General features: G+C 52.7%; 1 protein-coding gene across 3 annotated transcripts in view; it reads left to right on the forward strand.

The window, feature by feature from the left end:
• The first annotated feature begins 10,774 nt into the window (after nt 1-10,774).
• GRB10 (growth factor receptor bound protein 10) overlaps nt 10,775-15,220 on the forward strand; it is a 127,098-nt gene continuing 122,652 nt past the window's right edge. For all 3 annotated transcript variants that reach the window (XM_074341041.1, XM_074341040.1, XM_074341042.1), the window contains exon 1: nt 10,775-11,072. The gene's annotated coding sequence lies outside the window, so the exon portion shown is untranslated. The remainder of the gene's footprint in view (nt 11,073-15,220) is intronic.

Here is a 15,220-nt window from a genome sequence, read left to right on the forward strand (position 1 = left end):
TGTTGGTGTAAAAAGGTGAGCCCCAGAGCTCTGACGACAGGGGCAAGAGGGCCATTAAGCAAAGATTCACTCATAACAGACTTGGGGGCATGAAAGCTGGGGTTCAGGCAGATCCAGAGTGTCTGAATTGAGTCTTGGGTCTTCCTGTGGCTAAGTCCCTGGTTCTCCAAGGTCAGCGGGCCAGACTGGGTTAGAACACGGATGGCTCACCCATCCCAAGTGTCTGATTCGTTCAGCCTGGCTGGGAGGCCCAGAGACTGCATTTCTAGAACATCTGCAGCAGGTCCAGGGACCACCCTTTGAGAAGCACTGCTCTGCTCAGTGTAGGGGGAGATGGGTCACCTGTGTCCTCCTGGGTGTCTGAGTGGGCAGTCATGCCACCACTGACCACAAGAAGGTCAGGTTTTCCAAGTAATGACAAGCTCCGTACTGGACATGCTGAGTTTCAAGTGTGTGCAGGGCACGCAAGCCAGAATTTCTGGTAGACGTGGAGCTGTGGCCAGGTGCTGACGAGCAGTCATCATGGAGCCGGTGGGAAGGGCGGCATCGGAGGGCTAGGAATGACGCTGGGAGGATTATGTGATGAGAACAGGGGGCAGAGGCCCAGGGATACCAGGCAGCCTGGTTCTCCTGTCCTCCCCAGGGCCCCTCGGTCTCTCCCTCCCCTGTGTGCCTCCCTCCATTTTGCTCTCTCCCTCCCTGATGCACACCCTGACAGTTTGCCTTCTGTCCTTTGCACTGCAGTTCTCCCCTGAGCTCTCACAGAACTCACATGCTGTGGATTTCTCAGGAACACTGTACTCTCTCAAGTTCTTGGTACCGCTCCCCCGAGCTCCCAGCCTGGTCCGGCCCTGCGGGTGTCCTCGCAGAGGCTCTGCATGTCCCGAGCCAGCCCCAGCATGCTCTCTAGACCTCTGGAATCTCGGACAGAGCCTGCTGGCAACAGAAATGGAAATGTGGGGTAACTGGCTGGTCAGTGCTGAAGGAGCCATGGTATCCCAAAGAACGCCAGTCACCAGGGCAGAGGACGCACGTGGGCAGGTGCCAGGAGCAGGCAGGAGGGGCAGGAGAAGCCTGCAGTTCAAGGGAGCCTCTGCCTGGCTGCCCAGCGTGGCCTCTGCCTCTTGCTACAGGCATGGTCCCGCAGGACAGCCCTTCGTCCAGGGTGACTCAAGTAAACCTTTTCTTCCTTGACGCTTACAAAGGAAAGGGAGGCAAACAGTCATAGTTTAAGGAGACGTGTAAAGGAAATTTTTTAAAGGCAGCTTGCCCTGGGCTGTTTATTGTGGTGCTATTCATAGAAGCACACAAATTGGAATGGATCAGATGCCCCACAAGACGTGCCTGTGGAGGTGTGACTGGAAGAGAAGGGTGCCTGCAAGCAGCTAGGACGAAACAGAGTCCCCAAGTCCCTCCTGGGATGGAAATAGAAACAGACCCATCACACATACTGGGAAAAAGCAAAAGGTTATACGAGGTGTGATCAAAAAATACAGTGAATGTTTAAATTAAAAAAAATTATTACAGTCAAAGACACATTGCCATGAACCCCCCTCAAAATACTCCCCCTCACTTCAAATATACTCATTCCAACGTTCTTGCATTCAACTGCATCTTTCTGAAGCAGTTCTGAAAGTCCTCTTTCGTGAGTGTCTCTAGTTGCGCTGTCATGGCTGCCTCGATGTCCTGAATCATTCTGACTTTGGGGAAGAGCCAGAAGTCACACGGTGCCAGATCCAGTGAATAAAGTGGATGAGGACACACCGTAATGGCTTCATTTGACAAACTGCCGTACCAGAAACGATGTGTGTGACACGGAGCGTTGTCATGATGGAGGGTGATTTATGGCACAGTTTAAAACACAACGTCTCTCAACCGTCGCTCACAGCTGACTGACTGCACTGAACAAGTTGAAACTTGTCACACACTGTTACTAAGGTTTGACGCACTGCTTCCCATATTGAAGATCCCTGCCTTTCCGTTGGACGGCACTTGCCAGCAGCTTTCACCGTATTTTGTGATCACAACCTTGCATAAGTAGTTGGCCTTTTCAGTATTTTTAACTCTTCCCTGTAAACATGCGAACACAAGGGAAGTTTACATGAAATGGGTGGCAATAAGAAGACATGCTCAGTGTCATGCAGCATTGCTTTCTCTTTTTCTTTCTTTGGTTTTTATCCACCAAAGTCCCGTCCTTCCCCTGCATCTGCCTCTGAGCTGGATAGGTGTCACCAGGGCTGTGTGAGCTCCCCTAGGGAACGCGGGATTAGGGGGCCCAGCTCAGAGCTCACCTTGCAGGCAGCCCTGCACGTCCCTTTCAAGGACCTGTCAACATAATGGGGGGTGGGGACAGGCTGTCCTGTCCCATGCAGGAGGTCGAAAGGTACAGTCCTTGGACATTGTCATCCGACTCACCAGGCTGCTGTTCTGAGCTCTCCCTCCCCCCTGGGAGGAGAGCACAGAGGGCCACACCAGGTGGGACCATCCTTCTGGCCGGGGGGCACGGAGAGCAATGGCCCAGGGTCGTGAGGCTCCCCAGCGTGTCCTGACTGCTCCCACAGGGGTGCAGTCCCCAGCGTTTATCAATGGCAGGGCCGCCCCTGGGACCCCAGAAGGTTGCCGAGACCATGGAGACTCCTCCGTTTTTCATTCATAGCCTGTGTCCCACAAAGAAAGGGCGCCGTTTCTAGACCCCCACTGAGCTGCCTTCCGCTTACTTGTCTTCGGTCTGACTTGTTCCCATGTCCCCGCCTAAACCTCCCGCAGCCTCACTAGGACAGGCGCTGGTTACTCTGATCACCAGACGTGGCAGAGAAGAGGTGGCCAGCTGTGCAGGCACTGCCACGTCTGAATCACGGAGCTGCAGGACTGCAAACATGACCCAGTAGTGTTGTTTCATGCTGCTAAGTTTACAGTAGAATATTGAAACACTGGGCAAAATTAAGGAAAAAATAAAAATCCACTAAACCACCGTATGAGGTAAGAATCATTATCGTGACTTGACAGCTGAGGAAACTGAGTTTACAGGGGCTGTGTAATTTGTCCCAAATCACACAATGAATCAGATGCATAATTAGAGTTGGAACCCAGGTCTGTCTGACTCCAAAGCATGAGTTCTTGACCAGAACAGACATGGAGCCCAGTCTGTGCACCCACTTGGACACTGGGACAGCTGCCTCAGTGGGTGGCAGTCCCTGCTTCCCAAGTTCCCGCTGGACCCTGCCAGAATAGCCCCCAGCAGAGTAAGTGACATGCAAACGTGGGTGCTCCCAACTGCTGACGTGCTGCCTGCTCGCCTGGAGCCCCAGGTGGCCGTGGCTGTGCAGCCCTCCCTGCGAGGGTGCCTCCTCCCCGGATTCCCATCCTCCTCCCCCCCCTCCTTAAGGAAGCCTTGGTAGACTCTCAAAGGCCATCCTCCGAACTGCCTTTTCAACGCCATTCAGTCAGGTGGTGCTCGCAGAGAGCGTTTATCGGTGTTTGTTACCTGAACGAGGTGCTTGCAGACTTAAACCGTCCTCCACACCCATTGACGGGTAGATGCTCTCAACACACAGCCGCTGCAGCTTCCACGTGTCCTTCTACCCTCCTCAAACCCTGCAGAAGTCTTGTCCTAAGGGGCCCATTGGTGGGGCTGGGGACACAGGTCCTGTGTAGACCTGAGTCCCCGTTCTGGCCATGGGGTGTCGTCCGCCTTTTCCTGTGTGCAAGACTTGACCTCCTGCCCCACTTCCTGCTGGACCAAAGCCCAGTCTCATCCTTGCCCAGGCACTGGGTACCGCCCTGCTCTTCTGCCCTTGACCGCACCTTGCAGCTCCTTCCATCCATTTGTCCTATGACTGCTTTTTGAATGTCACCTGGAGTCTAGCCCCAGTGAGGGCCACCCCCCTGCAAGTCTCCTACCTCTGGTGGATTTTCTAGATACACTGCCTGGCTGTGTTAGCGGCAACCCAGCTCCAGCCTCTGTAGGGACTGCTGCTCCCACTGCCTGTTGCTGGGTGGCTCTGGTCTCAGATGGCAGAATTCCCAAGCTAGCACCCCAGCCCCGTCCTCAGCCTCCCTAAAAGCGGGGGCCAGGTAGGGGGTGGGCTGAGCTAACATCCCTGACTTGAGTAAATAAAGGCTCTAATATCTCCCTCCACACTGGATCCATAGACACACATCTAACCCCCAATACACGAGAGCCCCTTTTTCCTAAAGGGGAGACGTTAAAAGACGTCCCTTTAGGCTGTACATTTATATAGCTGTTTATATGGCAAATAATAAAATGCCAAAACGTGACAGGGAAGACGGTTAGTGGAAGAAGATGGGACTTGGGTCAGATGAATGTGGCTCTGTTTACTGGTCACTTATTGATTGTCACCTTGAGCAGTCACGTAGCTTCTAAGGAGGTCTCCTTGACTCTAAGACTGAGACAATAATGTTGACCTCGATTTTATTGCCAGGATTAACTGAACTATGTACGTGAAGCGCCTGACACTGTGGGTACCATGACGTGTGCGTCACTCATCCATCACCTGCCTGGGGTGAGGCCGGGGATGAAGAAACAGGGTCTGTTTTGAGGATGAAGGAGAAAAAGAGAGGAGGGGATCACAGAAAAAGCAAGGGGCAGAAGAAGAAGGGACAATATGGAGCTTCTTGCGGAACCAGCTGCACTGACCTCCACTCCACCTTTCAGTTCGATGACTAAATGAGGACGACGCTGTGGCGCTCACACCTGAATACACGGGGCGGACTGCACGTCGCCACCAACCACGGGTCTTCTCTGTGCACTCGGAACAGCCACACTTGTCGGACAGAAACACTGGCCCCAGCGTGGATGCCAACACTCGCTCACCCGCCCTCCACCTGGATGTGGTTTCTTGTCACCACGAGTGCCAGTTACAGATCCGTTATCAAGCACATCGCCAGGATTAGCTGTTCTATTTTCTGTGTAGTCTCACACCACTTGCAGGCAGACTAAACCTCTTAAAGAATGTATGCTGACGAACTGAAGCAGCTCCTGCTTTTCACAGTTGCAGCATGAGGTTTGAGATGCGGCCTCAACCACGTCCATTCCCCGGGGCTGCACGCACACCGTGGCCGCTGGGCTAACACGAACTTTCAACAGCTCGAAATAAATTTTACCAGTTACATGGTTTTGTTCTGATTTCACATTCTCCTGTTACCTCTGGAACGTCGCTGGTCAAAACCATCAAGCGTATTGGACTGGAAATAGATTTCACTAAGTAAAGTTTGTATGATAGGAGATATTAGTGGGCAATTAACTTCTCACTGAGTTAAGGGGCTACGTTGAGTTTCTGTAAGTGACTGACAAGGACCTCATGTTTTAGAGGCATGACTAGGTTTGGACACCCAGATTCAGGACTGGGTATCACCCTGAGGACCCTAATTCCCAGGCTGCTTTCATGAGGAAGCTGCATCGAGAGGGTGGGGGACCTGGGCTTTTCCCTGCTGTGATAGCCATGTCCTTTGGCCATCGCAAGGCAGGTTGGCAGGGCACTGGCCTCCCAGCTGGCAGGACCTGCCCTAGAGAGAAGCAGCCTGGTGTTAACCTGTGAGCACGTGGCCAGTGCAGCCCCAGGGGAACTGCTGGGTACGGGGACCCCTGTTGCCAGATGTGCTAATTTTTGAGAGAAGCAATGAGTGTGATTTTATGCAAAAGATTCCAACTTTTAGTCCTTTTCTAGAAATGTTAAGCATAGTATAGACCACCTCCCCAAAGGCCAGTGGTCACGTCACGAGCACAGGCTACCCTTCTGAGCCCCCCACCCCGTGACCCCCAGGAGGGGCCTCTCTTCTCTGCCCCCAAGCCCCCAGCTCCTCTCCCTCCCTGTCTTGCTTCTCCGGTCCCACTATGGCCCCTGATGGGCTCTGTCCAATGCTGAGACTCTTCTCCCCTCTCTGTCACAACTCTCCATCGTCCCCACCGGCAAAAGTCTCCAGCTGGTCTCCTGGCTCCACACTGAAGCCAGATCGAGTTTTCTAGGACACAACTGGGACCCTCCAACCCCTCAGATCTCCCAGTGGAACAGGCGGCCATCCGTACGCAAAACAAAAGCTTGACCCTCACGTCCCGTCATCTACAAAAACTAACTCAAGTTGGACTTAGCTCTAAATGTAGGAGCTTAAAACCATAAAACTTCCAGGAGAAAACAAAGAAAAAAAGTGTGGTCTAGGGTTAGGCAAGAATTTCTCAGACGGGACATAAGAAACAAACCGCAAAAGGATAAATTGATAATTGTTAACCTACAAAATTAAAAACTTCTGCTCTCTGAAAGATACTGTTAAAAAAAATAGAAAAGTCTGGTGGAATATATTTGCAAAACACATACCTGCTAAAGTACTGGTATCAAGAATACAAAAAGAACTCTTAGAACTCAATGATAAGGAAATGATTGATGCAATAATAATAATAATAATAATAATAATAATAATAATAAAATAATTGGACCAAAGACGTATACTTCCGAGGAGAATGCAGATGAACAGCACGTGAGCACGTGGAAAGCACTCACCATTTGTTGTCGTGAAGAAAGTGCCAGTTAAAATCAGAATGAGACACCCTCGCACACCAGTTGGGATGGCTGAAATTAAAGAGGCCGACAGCACCAAGTGCTGGTTGAGACGCAGAACCGCTGGGACACTCACACCTTTTGGGGGCAGATGCACACGGTAAAGTCACTTTGAAACCAGTTTGGCTGTTTCTTATAACACATTTCATATGGCCCCGCAATCTCGTTTCTCGTTATTTACCCAAGAGAAACGAAAACTTATCTTCCCAGGAAAACCTGCATAGCAGTTTCATTCATAATTGCCCCACAGTGGGACCCGCCCAGGTTTCCGTCAGCCGGTGAATGAATGAAGGAGGTGCGTCCACTCACGGCACAGTAACCAGCTTTAAAGGAGACGCTCGTGGTGCACAGAGCGACACAGATGAATCTCACACACAGTGAGCAGAGTGAGAAAAGCCAGACACAAAAGGCTACATACTGCGTGATTCCATTCATGTGACAATCTCGAAAAGGCACAACTATGGGGACAGAAAGTGCATAGATCAGTGTGTGCAGGGCGTGGGGACGGGGACACATTGGGAGGGACAAGAGCGAACTTTCTGGGATGATGCAACTGCTCTTTATCTTCACTGACATTACATTCACACAGCGGTTAATTTTTCCTGTAGGCAAATCCAACCTCCATAGATCAGACTTAAGAGGAAACATCCTTCAGCGAGCCTCTGTTTGAATTGCAAAGCCATTTTTGATTCAAGGCATCTCAGGAAAAGGAGAGTTTCTATTAAGACATCGTACGGAAAATGCATTTCCATGGAAATCTGAAAGGAGGCCTGCGGTGGCCCAGACCCAGGGAGACAGGAGATCGACAGAGGGCGTCCGTTCAGGGCTTGCTTTCAGCGCTTGCCTTCACACATGGGAGCAGCTCCGGTGGTCCTCACCTGGTGTCTGTGGTCCAGACCTCCTCCAGTACTTCCGATTCGGGCTCCCAGGAGCAGGCTTCTGATTGGCCCATCCTTTCCTCCACAGGCAAACCCTTGAAATGGGAATCCCTGGGCCCAGTGTCATCCCCAGTAAATCAACTGCTATGTAGGGAACCAAAAAAGGTGGGGGTGATTGGGAGACTATGGACAGTCCACTGAGGGGGGCACATTGTGTTGGTCAGCCCCGCGGCAGCAGACAGGTCACACACCCTCCCATCACCTTTGGGATAATGTAGAAATGCCTGAGGGTGACAAATAAGTCCCTTCTGGCCTTTCCAGCCTGGCCTCTTGTCACGTCTCCTGCCTGCCACACAGCCTCCTCCAGCCCCGCTCCCAGCTTTCTATGATGGAATGTGACTACTTGGTAACTTTTCTTGGCTTTGGTGAGGTACCTGCGTCTCCCTCGACCTGGCAGACCTTTACTTTGGCTGCCTTTTAGGCACTTAGCATCTTGGATGCTCCAGGACTCTGCTAGGGTGTGGAATCTGCTGGGAAGCAAAGCCGCCAGGCTCCCCATCCAGGCTCCCCATCTCTGTACCCTGGGGCCGCCTGTACTCCTCTGGCTTGGACGACTCAAGGAGCCACTGTATTTGGAATACTGGCAGCTGTGGATCATGGGGCAGTCTGTTCAAAATGCAGAGTGACCCTGGGGGGCGGTAAACTCCTCAGGGTGGGGATGAGCCCAGGGGTCTGCAGGGTGAACAGATGCCTCTGGTTCCTGGGGGGCATATTATGATTATACTGTGATTGCAGATCAAGCCCTCCCCACGGTGAGGGGCTGGGGTGGGCTGGCAGTGCTTATCGCCTCTGATGGCTGGCTGGGGTCCAGCTCTGCCCTCCAGGTGCATCGCCTCCCACGCCTCTGCCCTTGCGTGGCTGGGCCATGGACTGGCCTCTGCCCATGCAAGCAGAAGTGAGGGCCACTTCTGGCCAGAGGGCTTCACTGTCAGTGAGCAGCTCACCTGCACACCTTCCCTTTGCCAAGGCTGCTGGCAGGTATGAGATGGTGCCAGGGATCACAGCATCTTGCCTGCTGCTCTGCTGCTAAATTCCTGTGCGTGGAACCACTTCCCAGTGATGAGGGGTTTCCCTGGGTGCCCGCTCAGTGCCAGGATGACAGCAGTGAAGAGCACACAGATGCCCTTGTCACATGCTTACAGTCAACAGAGGAGACAGGTACCAATTATAGAATCCATCGGATTCTCTCAATGCAGCTGAACAAGCCTTTGCGCACGTTTGGATAAGTGAGTTCCTCACCCTCACAAAATGCCGCTTCCAGTCCTGACACCTAGCTGCAGCCAGGCCATTTCCCCTTGGGGAAGCTCTTGAACACAAAGCCACACTGCCTTGCGCCTGGCCGGCTGGGTGGTCCAGGGTAACTCGAGCACTGAATGGCTGATGTCCACCCTGGCTGCTGTCATGTGGGCGGTGGGCACTTGGAATTGGCGGCAGGGAAAGGGATTCAGGTGCAGTTTGCCCACAGTACAGGCGTGGCCAGGACATGGGTCCAGGGGACAGCTGCAGCTTCTACCCCCACAACAGTGACACGTTCATGAACTTGGATTGTAAAGTGGCCCTGAGTGGACTTGCCCAGAAAGGAGATGCATGCGCGTAATCTGCGGAGAGCCAGGGACGGTGGGGGCTGAGCGCCTGTCCCAGGAATTGCAGGGATCCATGTAAGCAGGAAAACACTGGAGGACATTTATTTTGATCCCCTCTCAGTAAATAGTAATGTTTGAAAACCCACACGTTTAGAGACAGTAAGTTGACACCTGACCCTACACGGGTTCTTGTGATGAGGGGAAAGGAACACTATCAAGGACATTATCAGATCAACGGGCAACGCTTGGATATGGACCAAGACCAGACACATGTATTTTATCAATATAAATGTATGAATTTGCTAACTGTGCTTCCCTACTCTTAGGAAAGTCATCGAAGGATATAGGGGTTCAGGGCTATAGTGCATGAAACCTGCCTGCATGGGACTCAGGAGAAAACGATGTTCTGTTCCCAGGTGCCGTTCAGACATCTACACAAGCCCGTGGCTGGTGCAGGCTGAGTGGTGCCTTCGGCAAAGCTACAAGGTTCAACCTCATACACTTGTAAGAAGTTGGCCCAAATTGAGTTTTCTCTTCTGTAATTTTCTCTCGAGTCCTTTGTGTTCTGTTCTCCCAGGAATCCAAGATCCTTCACGTCATTCTCTCTAGGTTTTCATCTCATGGTTTTCTGGGCTTGGACCAATGGGTAGACATTTTCAGGAGGCCTATTTCAGTTACAGGAAAGGGTGACCTTTCATGATATATCCATCCAAAGGTGTGAAAAGCAGGAGCTATAAAAAGTGCCTGAAAAGGGCTTTGGCACCATCCTTATTCTGCACTTACCAGCTACTTGACCTTGGGCAAGGTATTTAACCTCTGCGAGGTTGGATTTCCTAATCTGCACGGTGGACATCTCCCAGTGACAACCTCAGAGGGCCAGAGTGGGGGCTGGGTGAGAGATTGGTGGCCGTTTGGCATAAATGAATGCTCAGAAAAAGTTATTGTTTTAGCTGTTTTAATAACATGAAGATCCAGAAAAAGACATAATTATTGTTATCCTATTTGTATTGTAATTTTGACTCCGTAGACACGTTAATAATTATATTAATGATAATGGTTTTCATTCATTCGCGGTCTCCTCCGTGCCAGTCACTGTCCCAGGTATAACTTCTTTCAACCCCTAGGATATCACCCTCAGGGGGGCTTATTAGCCCATTTCAAAGATAAGGACACTGAGGCTTGGGGGCGCTGAGAACCTATGTATGGCCTCCCTCTGCCACCCGCATTCACTCCAGTGCTCACACGCAGATGGGGAAACTGAGATCAGAGAGAAGAGGCCCCAGACCTAGCTGGCCGTGAGCGGGCACCGCAAACCCAAGATTCCTTTCCCCTCGGGCTGGACCGCGGTCCAGACAGAGGCCCCAGCATTGGCGCCTCCTCGGTCCTCCTTGCACTGTGTTGGTGATGCAGGATTTGGACCATACAGTTAAGACTTTGAGTTTCAAAGAATTCGTTTGCAAATTGCCTTTCGGGACAGGTCCGATGTGTCTTCCGCCGGCGCTCGAGCCTGGGCTGTCGGGGTCCCGCGTCTGGGGCTCCCGGGAGGCAGGACCAGGGACCCGGGCGCCCACGCCCGGCTGCGGGCCCCGAGGGTCCGGCCCCCTAGCCCGCGCGCCCGCACCACGCCCTGCGCCTAGGCCGCGGCTCCGCCCGCGCTGGCGGCCGCCGAGCGGTCCCGGCTGCGGCGGCGGGAGGAGGAGCAGGAAAAGCGGCCGGGGGAGGAGGCGGAGGCGGCGGAGGCGGGCGGGGCCCGCGCGTTTAAAGCCCCTCGAGGGGGTGGGGAGGCCAGGAGGAGGCTGGAAGGGCCGAGCGGCGCGCCGGCAGCGGGCTCAACGCTCGGAGGCCGCGGAGACCCGCGCGGAGCCAAAGTTTGCGCGCAGCCCCTAGGCTGGGCCGGGACGCCCCGCGCGCCCCACCCGCCCCCTGAGCCAGCTCCTGCCCCAGCTGTGCCGAGGGTCCCCCGAAGCGGTGCCGCGCAGGTACGGAGTTGGGTGGGGATCGCGGCCGCAAGTTACTTTGTGGTCCGCGCGGCGGGGCCCGGCGGGCGGGCGGTCCCCGTGCAGTCATTGTCTGCGCGCTGGCCGCCGGGCCGGGGACGCCGGGCGCCGCGGGGGCGCGGCGGGCGGAAGGGCGTCGCCTCCGGGCTGGGGGCTGCGGGCGCGGCGGAGCCGGCCGGGCTCTGCGCGGGTTCCCCGGGAGCTGTGGAGCCGGGCAGCGCCTCCTTGAACCATCCCGTCCGACGCCGGCAGCTCACGGGCCAGGGCCAGGCTAGGTGGGGGCTGCGCCCGTCCACGGTCAGGGCCGAGGCTGCGCTCCCGGGCCGCCCGGAGGGTCCCCTGCAGCCCCCCTTGAGCCCACGCCAAGCCGGGCACTCCCCAGCCCGACGCGGCCCAGTCTCGGGATGGTTTTTTTTGGGTTCCGTTAGTGACCCCGTTACCCGCCGCTGGGGCCTAACCCCAACTTGAGGGCTCGCGGATTAGCCGCCCGCCAGCCGTGGAAATGTGATAAGAGCCGTACCGTTTGCAGAAGGAAATTTCTGATGCAACTGTCTGCCTTCGCCGATTGCCTCTCCAAAAGCCTGCCTGGCGAGGCCCTGCAGCATGTGCGCTATGGAAATTAGGGTATTCTCTACTTTTTATTGTGTTCCTCTTCTCCTGGGGTGGGAAGAAATGCCAACTTTTTGTCGTTTGCTTTGACGGAAACCTTGGGTACTGTAGGGAAGCCACAGGTGACTGAGACGGTGCTGGATCCGCGATGCACTAGAAAGAAGGGTTTCTCGCAAATGTTGTACCCAGTTTCATTCAAGAGATGCAAAGAAAAGACCAAAACAAGTAGCGCTCGTGAGTGAATACGCGTAATTGCACAACTTTCTGGGTGCTGCTGTTTACAGGGCCAGGCCCAGAACACTTTGTTTCTGAAAATGCTGAATCAGCCGTTTGGAGCCCCCAGCTTCAGAAATGGTGCTCTACTTAACATTTCGCTCGGTTTTACTCAGAACACATGTTAGCGAGCAACAGGCGCTGGCTGGGGTTTACAGCATGAGGCTGGTGGTTTCTCACAGCAGTTGACTTGGAGCCCCCCCCCCCTTTCTTTCTAGAAGGAAAAGTAGGTGGAATCTAGATTTGTATAGCAGAAGAAATTAATTCCAACTTGTGGGGATAGTGAAGTGTCTTTTAGCGGAAGATTTTGTTCAATAAAAGCCCTGGAAGCAAATTTGTTTCCAGGAATGATGTGGAGGCTGGCTTTTTCGGTTAACATCAGAACTCTAGGATTACTGCACGTAACATTTGAGTTTTATTGGGAATACTTGAAAGAGAAGGGCCACACAGGCCAATCTCCAGATTACAGGGAGGGAATCTGAGGACAGACCGGGTTACACACCCAGCCAGCGCCAGCCAGCGCTTGTGTAACTGAGAAGTGTAGCGACTGATACTTTGTAGCATTTCATAGTTTACGAGACATGTTCGAAGCCTTGTTGCTTTTAGCCCTCTACAGCCCCTGGATCCCCATTTTACAGGTGGGGAAACTGAGGCTCAAGAGGTTAAATTGGCATGCCCAGGGTCACATGGCCAGCACATGACAGAGCTGTTACCAGAGCCCAAGTTTCGGATTTCTTTTTTCAGTCCTGTGTGTTTTATGCTTCTGCACGCGTACATCTGCCTCTGAAAGAGAAATAGCCCAGAGGACGTCCCCTGCCAGTCACACACCCAAGAACTAGCAGGGCCCGTTACCACTCCCTGGCCTCCCAGCTTTCCAGAGCTCTGTCGTTGTCGCTGAGGCCATTATCAACATTTTCTTTTGTCCACCCATTGATTATATGAAAATATATATTTATTTTCGGAGAAAATGTTGGTATTCACTGAGTCATAAGTTTGATATGGTAGTTACGTTTGTTGTAATTAAAAAATGGTGTTTTAATAAAAGCTGTGTACTCCTAAAATCATCAATTGCATATTGCCCGAGTTCTGTACCATTTTGGAGGCAGTGTTGGCAGGGCAAAATGCCTTTTATTTGTGGACCAGGACCCTGGAACTGGGCAGGCTCACGCCAGCTACTTGTTGGGGTCTGGGTATGGTGGTGGCCGCCAGGATCGGAAGCCAGGGCTGTACTGGCCCCGTGGCAGTGACCGTCTCTCTGGCCAGTCAGCCTCCACTGGGAGAGAACAACAAAGTCAGAACTAAGAGCTAGCCCAGAACCTTTGATTTTGATGACACGGCTGGTTCAAGACTTTACTGTGTATAGCAACCAAACTCCTGCTTGAACAGAAACATCTATACATCTAGGACTGTAGAAATTGTGGGTTGGTAGACCCAATGCTTTAAAGGGGGCAAAGTGTACAGAACCTGTTTCCTCCGAGTCCTGTCCACCTCTTACCTGCAAGGAAGAAACACCTGTGTACTGGTAGCGTGTAATTAAGTGTGTGGAGGGGCGAGCAGGTCTGCCTGTCAGAACTCGGAGAGCTGGCTGCAGGGGACTTCTGTTCTGTTTCACGGTAAGGACACCTTTGCATTTGCAGTTTGTGGCATAAACCCCATGTCATATCTGTCTCAGTCTTGTTAAACCAAAGTTGGGTTTGTTTAGGGCTCGTGAGCAGAAAATACTTGCTTGCCTTTCAATTAAGCAATCAGTCTTATGTTTAAAATTTAAATAACACTTTTTCTGCTGGTAGAGATTTTTTTTTTTAACTTATTGTATTTTTTTCTTAACTGTAGAAGTATGGGAGGTTATAGAAGAAATTAAGACAGTCGAGCTACTTGGTAGGCAAGGCTTGGCAAACAGGTGCTTTGGGGACCTGGAAACTTTCTACCAGGTCTGTGCTCATGGGTTCGTAACTGAGCTTATCCTCCCAGCACTGGCTGGCATTTAATTTGGGTTAGTATTTTAGCCGCACACATCTTGGGAGCTGTCTCTGTCCCTCATCTTCTCCCTCTGACGGGACACCTATGGCGTCAGGGAGCTTCTGAACTGGTCTTGGCACAATGGGCTTTTTTGTCTGTGCTCCTGGTGGTCATGGGGCCAGTTAACCAGGAGGAGATGCAAGCAGGTGAAGCTGACCACCACCAGCTCCTAGAAAGCCTGACGGCCCTTCTTTAACAATGGAAGGAAAAATGGTGTGACTCTCCTTTGAGATGGCAAGAAAAAAAGCCATGCCCTAGAATTATCAAAAATCATCTTGGAAGTGGAATTGAATGGTTTTGACTTCCTGCCTCGGGGACCCACGGACTCCTGGCCTGTGCGGTGGAAGGGGTCAGCTTGGGAATGAGAGGTGCTTTGCTCCCCTAACTGCTCTCCTGCCCTCTTGTGCAAGCAGGGGTGTCCAGGTGGGAATAACTTCCCTGCCCCTTCAGTCCTAGTCCTGCTTTAGGACCCACAGGGTGAAGGTGGTGTCATGGCTGGATACCACTGGGAAAAGGAGAATATCATTCCTGTTTTCAATCATTGAATTTACCTGTGGATTTGGAGCCGATGCTCCTAGAATGTTCAGATCCTTAAGTTGAGGCTCTTCTTTGGGCTGGAGCAGCCAGAGTGGACTGTGTGTTTCAGCCTCCACTGTGGGGATGGGATCTGGGAGGAATTCCCCTCCCGCCATTTTGCTCCCTCTCGATATTCAGGGCAGTGGCAATACTGACCATTGCACACAGCGTGCCATCTCAGCTGGACTCCTGGTTCTTCCATTTACTAGCTCGGTGAGTCCAAACCAGTGAACTAGCTCACCGGCTCACCGGTGCTGTGGGAGTCCCGGGGATTTTCACCTTGAAGTGCTGTGGTGAAGGTAGATGCCCTTGGAGTTGGGTGAACCCCCTCACAGTGCAAGGCTGCTGGCGAGAGCTCGGAGACACTGCTTCTGACGCATTCAGCCATGGCTTTGAGCAACTTGTGTGCTTGCTTATCCTGCTTTCTAGTCATCTGCCAGGTCTGCTGAAAGGAGGACCCTGCTTTTTTTATTTTTGCGTCCTGGTGCTTTGTGCAGGTTAGCTGTCTACACGTAAAACCTTATGGAATTGATAGTTACCTGCTTTGAGCATCAGCCCCTATGAGTAAGAGTCCTTTGCTTGCCTACGTATGGCAGGTCATTGGAACTCCTCACAGGTCCAATGGTGCAATGTCCTCCTCACCTGGCTGGTCC

The sequence above is a fragment of the Rhinolophus sinicus genome, linkage group LG09 (assembly GCF_036562045.2).
Source record: "Rhinolophus sinicus isolate RSC01 linkage group LG09, ASM3656204v1, whole genome shotgun sequence".
NCBI lineage: Eukaryota > Metazoa > Chordata > Mammalia > Chiroptera > Rhinolophidae > Rhinolophus > Rhinolophus sinicus.